We start from the raw sequence: 12,690 nt of genomic DNA, 5'->3' as shown, positions 1-12,690 counted from the left end.
CTATTCTCTTTGGATCTGTGCTCAGTTCTAATAGATTTCCAAATATAAAGCCATTTTTCCATTTCCTTGTATTGATGTATTCTTTACTAATCAGTTGCCAGATCCATTTTACTTATATATTATCTAGGATTTGTGTATCACATTTATTGTGTTTATCAAGCTCTTACTTTTTAAGCCAGTTTGAGTCAGATCTTCTCAGAGCAAGGGCTCCAGCTGGCATGATCCCGCTGAAATAAAAGCAAGTGGGCCCTGCTGTAAGCACACGCACGTCTATCACAGCAGAGGCTGCTGAGGCAACATGCTGCCTGCACTGTGGTCCACGCATTCCCGAGGAACCTGCTGCCACCCACACAGAGGGGCGAGGGCTAGCTATCACCATTCACTGTAGGGAGCAGTCCCGTTTGGGAAGGGACAAAGGTAAAATGCAGAGAAGCACATGTAGGATGACTTTGCATGCCTCAAACAATGACCAAATCATGTTTCTCTATGGTATGCACACATGATTATACATCCGTGCAGAAAAGCATGGAAACAAACTACCAGACTCCTAATGCTGGTTATCCTGGAAGTGGTGGGGACAGGGGAAGGGAGAAGGGCTGCTTAAAAAGGAAATATGTCCACAGTGAAAAAAATCACACCGCATGTATGACATGATCCCCTTTGCATAACATTTTAAGAATGCTTTTTGAAGCATCAGACAATTTTTTAAAGCAAATTATATTTATGTAGTGAAAAAAGTTTACAGATTATTTTCAGAGAAGATTATTACCAAAGATATCCCAGAAAGACACATTTATTTGATTTTGTCTGAAAATGTTAATGTGCGTGTCAGAAATTACTGTCACTGAACTCTACAGCCAAACAGCTCAGCTCTGGTAACCATATCTGCCAGTCAGACACCTCACACCTGCAGGGCAAGGGCAGGGGCCATGGCAGGAGCTTAGGTGGGTTTGTCCACACCGACCCCACAGTGCCCCGGGGCCTGTATTCGTGTGTGTGTGTATGTGTGTACACGCACACGCACTCACTCATGTCTGACTTTTCAACCCCATGGACTGTAGCCTGCCAGGTTCCCCTGTCCATGGAATTTTCCAGGCAAGAATACTGGAGGAAGTTGGTAATCCCTTCTCCAGGGGACATTCCCGACCTAGGGATCGAACTCAAGTTTCTTGCGTCTCTTGCATTGGCAGGCGGATTCTTTACCACTAGTGCTACCTGGGAGGCCCCCCCCCCCGTATTCTAAGAGCCAGTTCAACAAATAAAAGATGTTGACATTCTACCCACTTCTCAGAGAGGCCACAAACCAAGAGGGAAAACCTCAAGCTGGTTGCTCACCACCTCCGAGCCCAGGCAGGAAACACAGAATAGATGTCCTCGGGGGACCCATTTGTTCCTGGCATCTTCTCCTCTCCTTGCTTTTACAGAGAAACAGAAGTGATGGAGAACTTATTTTTTTCCATCAGCTCCAGAGTAAAGTCACTTATTCTAAGCGAAGGGCTTAGAAGGATGGCGAGGCAGGTTGGCTGCTGGGCTGAGATCACGACACCACAAGCATCTCTGTGGATTACCCAAGGACGTCCCTTGGCCACAAGCGACCTTCTCTCTCTCCAGCTTCTCTGTAAGGAAAATGATGGACTCAGAAAACATGTGCTAGCATTTGCTCTAGGGCCAGGAGCTGGCTGTGCACCGGGGATTGGAAGGCCCTGCCTTCCAGGAGCACGGAGTCTCCCAGGAGACTCTCCCATTTAAACTGAGATTTTAAGCCCTAGAAAACTTCAGAGCAGGATGGAAAACCACACATCCTCCCTCCTCAAAAAAAGGAAAAGAAAAGGGAAGAGGCTTATCTCCAGATATAATGAATCTGAGTGAATTTCACAGAGCGGCATGGTTGCAGTCTTCTGTCAAGAATGTTGGCAAAGATGTCTAATAGTGTGGAAGGTGTCAGGGAGAGAGGAGAAAGGAAAAAAAATGGAAGGAAACAGAAGCAGGACGAGGAAAAGAAAACCCAACAGTTGTCACCCATGGTGCCGGGCGCCACTGTAAATGCTTTGCATCCACTCACTCATCTCCTCCTGACAGCCTCCCTGGGCTGGTATCATGATCCCTGTCAGCCCCAGAAAGGCCGTGGGAAGTGGCACAATGGGGTTCAGTGACCAGCTTTGGCTTGCTGGCCTCTTAGCCACCAGTTCTTGTTGCTGTTTAGTCGCTGAGCCGTGTCTGACTCTTTGCAACCCCACGCACTGGAGCCCGCCAGGCTCCTCTCTCCGTGGGATTCTCCAGGCAGGAATATGAGTGTGGGTTGCCATTTCCTTCTTCAGGGGATCTTCCTGACTCAGGGATTGAACCTGCGTCTCCTGCTTCGCAGGTGGATTCTTTACCGCTGAGCCACCAGGGAAGCCCAGCCACCACTTCCACTTCCCCAGAAAGAACCCGAGAAAAGTGATATCCTCCCGGAGATGCGTGGGTCCTTGGGCTGGAATGAGGGGGCTGGCCTAGAAAGAGGGTCTGTACATCCAGTTGCAGACTGAGGCGTATTGGTACATCGGGTGAGGTGATGAACTGCCACCTACCTAAATCAAAACTTTAAATATCGTTCAGCACGTCTGAGACGCAAGTTCTCTGCTGCTCTGAGGAGTTTTGCAGAGGGTGGCGGTGCCAGAGGGCAGCGTCTCCTCGAGGGTCCCCGGGAAGCAGTAGGTCATCATCACTGTCATCAGATCAGCAGTGAGCCCCACACAGACTGAGTCCTTTTGCTGTGCCAGGTGCTGCTCTAAGCGCTTAATATTTATGCTCGTCAAGCATGGAAGCGAGCATATACTGTTAACAGCCCCATTTTGCTCATGAGACCCTGGGAGGTGAAGCAACCAGATATACACAACCGAGGCTCAAATCCGGCCACTCTGTCTGAATTACCAGGAGTCAGAGGCCTCGCTGTCAGGCAGCTTTGGCCTCAAACTTGGCACTCCCACCCAGCCAACCAGAGCCCTGGGATTCACTGGCCTCATACACTTGGGCCAGCAGCTCGCTGGGTATCTGCCGCCTGCTCTTTGAAGGTCCTCAGGGCAATCACCTAGCCTACGCCAAATGGCAGGCCCCAGATATCCTTCTCACCATATCCACCGAGGAGTCCTGGGAAGACCACCTTTCCCATCTTGTTGAATTTCCCTACAGGGGGAATGCTCTTGGAGGACCATCCAAGCTGACTGCCCTTATGTGACTGTGTCTGGGGGTGGAGGCAGTGACTCCGGCCTCACCACAGGACTAAGCCATCCCCCCTGCCACCCCCCGCCTGGTGTGTCCACTGGTGCCATGAGCTGTAACTTGGTCTCGAGGCAGAGGTCCTTCATTCCAGTCTCACGCCTGCCCTTAACAGACCGTCTTCCCCAGGCAGAGGACACAGGGCTTACTTTCAGTTTCATAAACTGGGCAGGTTGGACAAGGTGGCCCAGAAGCTTCTCTCATCTCCCCCAATCAACTGTGCACCTTCACTGAGGCCTTCTCTTTCCACACTCGGACAGCCAAGCCTGAGACAACTCGTTCACTGCTTTCCTAAGCCTCTGTCTTCACAACCGCTCTCTTCTTAGGGGGATTGGCCTGGGCAAGGCAGTGGGGGGGTGGGGGTGGGCGAGTGGATTATGTCTTTTAATGGATGAAAGCCCACAGCCCTTTTCTAGCCAGGAGCAAAATGTACCTTGAAAGTGAGCAGCATTCAGTATTCGGGATCTTAGTTCCCCGACCCAGAGATGGAACCCCAGGCCCCCTGCAGCGGAAGTGCAGAGTCCTAATCACTGGATCACTAGGAAAGTCCCTCTGTGCTGCCTTTAAACACAAGCTATAACCGGGAGAGCCAGTGCGATCAGTTACTGACCCCCAACCTTAGTTTAAAAGGGAGGGATAGACAAAACCAACTCTGACAGCTTTGTGTTCTATCAAAAGATGCTGGCAGCTTTTCCTTTTAATTATCTAAGAGAAAACATCACAAAGAGCCAAAGCTCTGGGTTCAGGCAAGCCTGGGATCTGATCCTAACTCCACCTTTGTGAGACCGGGCAACCAACTCAGATGCTCAGAGTCTCATTTTTCTCTGCTATTAGTAGAAAATTCAAATAGCAGCATCTCTATCACAGGATTCCCATAAGCATTAAATGAAATCACAAACAAAAAGTTCCCAGTAAATGTCTGAATACTCACAAACAAACAATCTAAAGCACAACTAATTTTGAGAGAATTGCAAAAGGAGCCTTGAAACATGTAACAAATGGTGTCCATGTATAAAAATGTACACTACAGATCTGTGTGTTTTACTCTATGTAAAATATACCTCAATCTTAAAAGTTATAGGAGAGGAAGAATAGGACATGAAGGTTTATTAATCATGACATTTACAGAACTAGTCTGCATTCTAGTGAAAAACGGGGATAAACATCCAGCCATGGTCGAACAATGAAATAAATTCAGAGACTGCCACACAGTAGAATGCTGTTTGTCTACTAAAATTACGTTTTCAGAGAATGTTTAATGTCATGTGAACATGCTCAAAATAAAAAGTAGGAAGAAAACACAATAAGAAAACTGTGTGTAGAATACAATTTCAATTTATAGCTCATATCTGCACAGATCAAGACTAGACGAGCCAGATGAAGGTGTTATCAGTTGTCGTCCCCAGGGGTACAACTGTGGGTGGTATTTATTTTTCCTTTATCCTCTTCTGTATTTCCTCAATTGTCTAAAATGAACATGTAGTACTTTTAGAATCAGAGGGGGAGAAAAACACAGTAAGAGATAAATGTGTGCCACACAGCACTTATAAGAAGCGGTGGTGTTATGGAAATAAGGTTTTCTACTAAGGGACTATACTCCCAAACCTGTTTGGGGTTTTTCTGTAGAACAGAAAAACCTTGCGCATCTTGTCACTGGAAAAATATAGAGCCTTCGACTCCAACCCCAGCAGAAAAGCTGGAAACTGGGTTTCAAGATCACCAAAATGACGACCCAAAAGCCCAAAGCATTGCTTCAGCACTCTGGGAAATCGGGCACAACAGGGAAAAACAGGAAAAACCTTCAGGGTGACTTCAGAGTTCCAGTCACCAGAGACACAAGAGAAGTTTCTCAACGAGAAGGACTGCTTCTCAACAATTATATTTTGGTAACACAGAGACAGACTCACTCAGGGATCACCTTCTTTTATGATCATTAATGCTATTATCATAGGATTTCATAAAACAGTAAACTGTCTGCAATGTGAGGATGGCTTTTCATTTTTGAACTGAAAAGATGAGAAACTAGAGTTTATCTCCAAAGGAAAAGAATATGAAATCTCTGCAACAATGAAGACTTTGTGCAGGATTTTACACTTGCATTCTTCCTCTTTTCAAAAAGATGTAAAATAGAATATCGCCTTTGATTTTCGGTCTTTATCTCAATGTGTCTAATGTTCCTGAAAGGATAATATGAAAGAAGAAGGTGAATCCCCTCTTATCCCAGCAGATGCACCATATGACACCCGGGGAAGGGGGACTATTTAATGATCGAGGTGGAGACGTGCTGGGGAAGAGGATGGATTGAGGAGAACCACAGCCACTGCCAGGGGACAGGCATCTGGTCCTGAAAACCTCCTGAACCCTTGGAACAAAGCTCAGCGTGCAGTCCTCAGCCACTCCTGTCCCACCAGCTTGCCTTGAAGGTGCTGCCAATGATGCTGTGACTGCCCTTGTTTTCACCCAGACAACAAGCCAAACTGAGACCCGCCAGGAGCCATCAATCGTGAAAAGGCAAGGGGGACACCTCAAAACTCCAAGGACAGGGAGGCAAGAGACCCCAGTAAGAAGAGTCAGCTGAGTTTCTAGACACTCCCTGTCCAGGTAACAGAGTGTGGGTTTTAGCCAAAGGTTTTTTGATCTTTTCAGTTACCAAGTTGGACTGGGGTATTTATTTTCTGTCAATAAGATCACAATAAAGCTGGAGAAACAAGTCAAAAAAATACGTCTTTCAAGTTGAGGTGAGGTCTGAAGAATGAGAAAACAGAAGAGGGGGAGGATTTCAAGACAAGATCTCCAAGTTGGGGGGAAGAAGGGCTTACCCAAAGAAATGAAGGAAGGTGGGGAGGGGCCCAATGGCACGAGGCCCTGGGAGCAGGGATTTTGGTCTTCCTTTTAGAGACCATTGGCTCAATTCTGCCAAGAACAGTTTATCATCTGTACCAACCTAGATGCATCAGAGAGCAGTTAACTCACTACATCATACATGCCTTCAGGGCTAATACTTTCAAGGAATTGCCTGAGAAAGGCTGGTTCACACTGTATTTTGGTAACCTCCTTTTGGTGTTTTAGTAACCATACCCCTCATTCAGGGAAGTCTAAGGCTGAACTGCTTTACACAAAGTTCTACCACACCGGGGGAGGCAGAAGAGCCCAGTGGTCACATTTGGGTGGAAATTCCAGCTCTGTCACTCACAAGATGCACAATCCTAGGCAAGCCACTTAACCTTCCTGTCTCAGCTACTGCCCAATACTTACATCATTTCTTCCTTATATCTTCCAACCAACTCCAAGCCATTAATTCATATAAAGAGTCTGGCTCATGTTGAATCTGTTGACTGGGCATGTACTGTCATTACTGCATTATTATTATCACACAGTATTTGAGAAAGGACTTCCTGTATCACATGATGGAGAACTACCCTCCTGTCTGCCACAATGGCTGAGAAGTTACTTCATGAAAACATATACCATATTAAAGCGTTAGTTCTTGGTCTTTACTCTAGACTAAGTTACAGTCTCCAGTAAGTGAAAATAATTGAGGGTTTTTTTTCTCCAGAAACAGGTGTTGGTTCAAGTTTTCTGCGTGTTCTGGCTGAGGGAAGGCAAGATGAAGCCCCCAGTTTGGGGCTCAGCTATGGGCAGTACGTGGCAGGAGTATCTCTCAGGATTTCCTGGGTGACAGTGCTATAACGATGTGGCCCGGGAAAGCCCATCCTTGCTTCTTACTGGCTTAGAAGGGCTCTGAGTCACCTCTTACCAAGTGTTTTCGGGACTAACTACAGACATTTCTGACCAACACTATTTTAAGCGTTCTCTGCAAAGCAGCAGGAATCAGACAGACCTTATTCTCTCCATGGACCAAACCACAGTACATTTCTACCCACTCTGGTCAAGACAGACAGGAAAACCAGTCTCGGATGTGTCCCAAGCAGCTAGAACAGGGGATGCTCCATTTTATCAACATTTGTTACAGGAAGGAAAGAGTTAGTGGGTTAGAAAGCCGTTCCTGGCATTTTGATGTGGGAAGATGAAGACTGAGAAGAGGATTCTACCGGGAACACGGGTAATTTCCAGCATCCTGGGACGTGTGGGCAGGGCCCACCTCAATCTTTATACACTTTCAGCAGGAGGTGGAGAGTTGAACCCACTCATTCAACATCCTAGTCTGTCTCACTTCACGGTTCACAGGGACCTTTCCCACACATTCTTTCAGTTCCTGCCAACAACTCTGTGACACAGACGTTCTTACCCTCTTTTTAGGGATGTGGAAGCTGAAGCTGAGAGAAGTACTCAAACCAGTCTGCTAGTCCCAGCCCCTGGAGCTGTTGTGAAGATGTAGAATCCCACGCTCCGGCTTCAGACCTACTGAATCAGAACCTTAGGTTTGGGGCAGGGCTGGCCTGGGGATCTGAATTTATAATCATCACCCCTGGTGCTCACACTTCAGCTCCCCACTTACCTCCCGTGTCCTGTCCCTTGATCAACCATAAACTATTCTCATCTGGCAACTCTATTCAGGCCAGATTTTAAGCCACCATCCTGGGGCCCAAGCCAGTAGAAGAACTCATGGAGTCTGTACAGGGCAATCTTGTCTGGTCAAAGGGTCTACCTTTTCCAAAGGAAGGGTCTGAAAAGAAATACTAATTTTTAATATCTGCGATTTTGCTGGTTTTATTCCCTGGTTTTGTACATACCATCAACAGCATAAAATTTAAACCTTATCTATTTTGTTTCTCTCTGCACAGTGCTAATTTGCAAGGTACTTCATTGAATTACACTGATATCAATGTGAATTTTAAAATAACCAAGAGGACCTGATGGATTTCAGAATGGTACTGCGCATGGCCAAATAAGCAAACAGTAGAGGGATAAGGAAGTCAAGTAGTTCATACGCAAAAAGGTCCACAGCCAACCCACTTCCTCCCCCTGAAAGTGACCAAGAATAACTGAGAACACATTTGAATGATTAGTCAGGGTGGTGGTCATTCTGTGTATCTACACCCATGTGTTATGTTATTGGTAATTTCACACTTCCAGTTTGAGGACCAGTTAACAGTTCCATCTTGCCACATTCTTGCTCATTCTTCTCACTTCAAGGCTTTTAGAAAGGTGAAAATATGGTTAAGAAAACAAAGCAAAAGATGGAAACATTTGACATAGAAAACACAGGGATATTTCCTCAAAGAAAATGGAGGATGGAGTCACTAATAAACTGGGGCTATGAAGTCTAGAAAAGATGAGGAGTTGGACTGAACAATAAACGATCTTTAGCCTACATGCAGATTTTTCCTCTGAAGACGTTGATCGCGAGCTGTCGGCAGAAACACACAAAGCACTGTATGTGAAGAATGTGCTTTGGCAGAAGGAGAGAGAGATGAAAGACCTGCTTTTGCAAAATCTGACTTGATATGTTAATAAGCAAGAGGATAACAGAATTATGAGCAAGATCTTGCAGATGAGGTTAAAGAAAAAAACTCTCAGAACACAGTCGAGTTAAATTCCTCTAAAATACTGGGTAATGGGCTATTCAGGTCTATAGGATTGAACAAGGCCCAAAAGGAAAAAACTGAAGTTATTTCAGTTTTTAGAAATAATATTTCAGACTTTAGAGTACTCTCTTCTGAGCATGATGGTATGCCTACAAGAAAAGTGACAGTTCTGGTCACTTACATCCCATAAAGACCTTTGTACCTTCCATCAAAGCTGAGGACAAAGGTTGGGAGATTCATTTTTCAAAGTGTGACTTTGTTTTGCATTAAGAATCCAAAGTAAGAAGAGATACCAGGATGCTTTATCCCTTGTCGAGTCAAAGATTCTACATTTCCCAAAAGAAGGGCCTGGAAAGAAGATATTTTATTGTCAGTATCAGTTATTTTGCCTGGTGTTTTTATTCCCTGGTTTTGCAAATACTATGAACAGCATATAACTTAAAAGCCACCTTTGAAGTGTTCTTTTTTCCAATGCATCCGGACTCTGTGTGGACAGGAAAAGCATAATCTAGCAAGTTAGGAGTCCAAAGCACTGAAGGACACTGGCAGTCCCTCCAAGGTGAATGCTGAAATGGGAACTCTGAGGTGTGCCCACCTGTCAGAACCACTGGCTTCTTCACTGCTCACTGCCTACGTGGAGTGCCCAGGGCAGGAGAAGCCACTCAACACTGCTCCAAGCTAATCTTACCCTCCAGTTCCAGCTGTTTTGTAGCTATGCCATGGGCTTTAAGAAGAGATGGGCTGATGCTTACGGTTCTAGAAGCCCAGAACAAAAGGAAACCCATGGCAGGCTAAGGCAGGGCAGTGGGAGTTTAAGGAGGGAAGGAAAGGAGAGACAAAAGTGCCTCCATCATCTCTGACTTTACAGAGGAAGGCAGAAAACAACATGGCAACTTACTCTTCAAAGATGCAACAGAATAGCCAAGCCAGAAGCAACCTGAGTGTCCACTGACAGAGAAATGGCTAGAGAAGATGTGGTCCATATGTACAATGACATACTACTCAGTCATAAAAAAGAATGAAATAATATCATTTGCAGCAACATGGGTACAACTAGAGATGATTATAATAAGTAAGTCAGAGAAAGATAAATATCATATCACTTATATGTAGAATCTAATTTTTAAAAAATAACACAAATGAACTCATTTATAAAACAGAAACAGATTTACAGAAATTGAAAACAAACTTATGGTTACCAAAGTGGAAATGTGGCAGGGAGGGATAAATCAGGAGTTTGGAATTGACATACAGCATGACATATAGGTCTTCTTCCCTAGTGGCTCAGAGGTTAAAGCGTCTGCCTCCAATGCAGGAGACCTGGGTTCAATCCCTGGGTCGGGAAGATCCCCTGGAGAAGGAAATGGCAACCCACTCCAGTATTCTTGCCTGGAGAATCGCATGGACGGAGGAGCCTGGTAGGCTACAGTCCATGGGGTTGCAAAGAGTCGGACACGACTGAGCGACTTCACTCACTCATGACATATAAGATAAATAACCAACAAGAACCTACTGTACAGCACAGGGAACTCTACTCTGTGATAACCTATACGAGAAAAGAATCTGAAAAAAAAAATGAATATATGTATAACTGAATCACTTTGCTGTACACCTGAAACTAGCACAAAATTGTAAATCGACTAAAATACAATAAATTAAAAAAAAAAAGGTTCAGCAGAGAAGACAGCCCTCCCCTTGAACCACCCCACTGTGGGTCCTGTCCTCATCTCCTAACAACTACTATAAAAAGAATAATCACACTTGATATCCACTGAGCACTTACTGTGAGCCGGGATTTCTCAGCACTTTAAAAACGCTATCTTGTTTGATGCTTAGAATACCCCTGGGAGGCGGGCACTTTGAGGACAGAAGGGAAATGCAGCTGAGAGGGGCAAGAGAATGTGTTTGGCTCACAGGGCTGGAGAGAGTGGGGCAGAAGCTCCATCAACAAGCACGGGACCACAGAGGTGGATCCTGAGGACAGAAGTCCATGCAGCTAGCCTCAATACCAGGGCCAGTGTCACAGGGCAAAATGAATCAGTGACACCTTCTCATGGCCTCCTGGCACTCTGAGGTACCCAAGCCACTTTGGGGTGGGTGGTGTAAGAATTCAAGGAAAGGGAAAAAGGCAGGGACAGAGGGACTCAAAAAGAGGGACCGAGGCTGTGGGCCAAAAGCCTGAGTGAAGAGCCAGGGTGCTGTGGTTGGGAGAGGAGGTTAAGAGAGCCAGCCTGGCTGTGGTTCACCTGCACTCAGCTCTGCCGCTGACTGCCATGACCTTCAGTCAGCTATTCAATGTCACCATGCCTCAGTATCCTCATCCATTCAATGGGGACGATGCCTCATAGGGTTGCTGTAAGGGTTAAATGTTTATACTTAAAACCAAGTCCTAACTCACTGTTAGAGTGTGCATGCTCAGTTGTGTCTAACTCTTTGAGAGCCCATGGACTGTAGTTCACCAGGCTCCTCTGTCCGTTGGACTCTCCAGGCAAGAATGTTGGAGTGGGTTGCCATTTCCTTCTCCAGGGGCTCTTCCCAACCCAGGTAACAAACTCGTGTGTCCTGCATTTGCAAGTAACCACATTTGCCTAACCACATTCATTGTTAGCTATTACCAGATCACCCGGGTAGTACTGCAACTTACCGAACAAGATTTAATTTTAGAAAAACATCACAAAATCTACTGCACCTTCATCAGCCTGAGTTCCCCACAAGAGCACTGCCTGCAACAGGAGTTCAAGGGAGGATGGTTTAGCAGGAGCGGGACAGGAGGGTGAGACGAGGAAGGAGCTCAAGCAAGCAAGCAGGGGAAGCATCACAGGTTGGCTGCATCTTACAAGAACTGTCCAGGGAACCTTAAGCAATACTGGCAGAGGACAAATGGAGAAACAGACCTCCACCAGCCCTCACTCCCACTTCCTGGACGAGGTGTTAGCAGGGGGACAGTCAGCACAGGGTAAGGCGGAGGCTCCTCTGACTGGCAGCCCTGGCTGCTCGGGACCAGGCTCTGCAGTGGCTGGGGCTGAGAGGGTTCAGAGCTGTGAGCGGGGCGTCCACAATGTGTCCACTCAACAAATCCATACTAAGCCCCTCCCTGCTGTGTGGCCAGGCAGGGAGGACAGAGCGAAGAACAAGCCAGGCAGAGTGTCTGTTCTCTTCTCCACTGTCGTGAAGGAGATGACAATTAAGCAGCAAGGAAAGCCCAAGTCTGTTCTCTATGTCTAGGGTGGAGAGAGAGGGATGGACTGCAAGTCTGGGGGTGGTAGGTGCAAACTATTGCATTTAGAATGGATAAACAACAAGGTCCTACCATATAGCACAGGGAACTATAGTCAATATTCTGCAATAAATCATAATGGAAAAGAATATTAAAAAGAATGTGTGTTTGTGTATAACTGAGTCACTGCTGTACAGCAGAGTACTGTTGTGCCTATAAATCAACTATACTTCAATTTTTTAAAAAAGGGAAAAAGTAATTTTAGATAGGGATAAAGCACCTGGAAAAAAAAATTACAATGAGCTAATAGGGTTAGGAGGAAAACTTCCTTAAGACAGAAGGCCCAAAAAGACCTCTCTGAGGAGGTGGTATCTGAGTTGAGGTTCAAATTATCAGGAGCTAGACAGAATGCACAGAATACAAAGATCCTGACTTGAGCTCCAGGAACTTCTCCGAGGCTAGGATGCCAGTTCGGAGGAAGAGGGAGCTGGGAACCAGGACCAGGGCAGGGGAGGAAGGTAGGGGAAGAAAGGCAGGCAGGAGCCAGGTCCTGAAGGATCACAGAGGAGGCCAAGGTGAAGAGCCTGGATTTTATTCTGAGCCCATTGAGAAGCCAGTAGGACATTTTGCAGGCAGGGGAATTCTGTGATCTGGTTGTGTGAGAAGGAGAGCAAGGTGAGAAACTGGGAAATGAGCGGCTGCTGGTTTTGTAGGTCAGAAATGGCT

The sequence above is a fragment of the Giraffa tippelskirchi genome, chromosome 9 (genome assembly GCF_054371585.1).
Source record: "Giraffa tippelskirchi isolate mGirTip1 chromosome 9, T2T-mGirTip1v1.2.pri, whole genome shotgun sequence".
Lineage (NCBI taxonomy): Eukaryota > Metazoa > Chordata > Mammalia > Artiodactyla > Giraffidae > Giraffa > Giraffa tippelskirchi.
This window is presented reverse-complemented; position numbering follows the sequence as displayed.